Raw genomic sequence first — 926 nt, 5'->3', positions numbered from 1 at the left:
GGCGTGGGCCTGGAGGAAACCCCGCCTTGGGTGCTGCGGCCCCACCCCTTGGAGGCCGGCGCGTCTCGCAGCCAAACTTGTCTTTCAGTCTTCAAATCAGTGCCCGCGGGTTAGTTCAAGTTTTGCTCTGCGCCGCGAGTTTCCACTTCTGCGTGAAGAGCACGCCTTGCTCGACTGCCTTTGTCTTTTCTTGACTTATGCTAAGGGTTAATGCTAAGTTCCTGAGCGGCGTTAAGGCTAAGCTTCCCGAAATGTGCTAAGTAATCGGTCAGTTTGTTAACGGACAAGTGAAGTGAAATTCGCTCAGCCCTGTCCGCCTCTCTGTGACCCCGTGGACTATACGGTCCATGGAATTCTCTAGGCCAGAATACTGGAGTGAGTAGTCTTTCCCTTCTCCAGGTGATCTTCCCAACCCAGGGGTCGAACCTAGGTCTCCCGCACTGCAGGCGGATTATTTACCAGCTGAGTTACAAGAGAAATAGAGGCAAAAGCACGGTTCACTTGTCAACCTCCACACCCCATTCGCACAGCTTCTCTTTGGCTCCCTTTTTCTCTTTGCTTTTGTCTTTAGATTATTGCTATTTCTTCCTCTCTCCATCCCTTGTAGGGCGGTGTAGATTGTCCCTCAAAGGCATGTGTGCGTCCTGCAAAGACCTTTGAGGCGGAGGGATGATCAGCCTACCTGCTTCGTGGTCCCAGCTTGGCTCCAAATGTGTGATTTCCCTCGTATAGGTTTCATAAAATGAGTATATCGGCTCAAGTGGAGTGGTATGAAGATAACTGGGCTGAACATGACTTGGCCGCTACAAACATGTAGATTTGGGTAAGAATTTGAGATCCTTCTAGCGTGAGAAGTTTAGCTTTTCTGTAAAATGGTTAATAAGTATTTTGTAGGGTTTTGATGAGAATTAAAGATAGCCAGATGT

The sequence above is a fragment of the Ovis canadensis genome, chromosome 25 (assembly GCF_042477335.2).
Source record: "Ovis canadensis isolate MfBH-ARS-UI-01 breed Bighorn chromosome 25, ARS-UI_OviCan_v2, whole genome shotgun sequence".
In the NCBI taxonomy this organism is placed as follows: Eukaryota; Metazoa; Chordata; class Mammalia; order Artiodactyla; family Bovidae; genus Ovis; species Ovis canadensis.
This window is presented reverse-complemented; position numbering follows the sequence as displayed.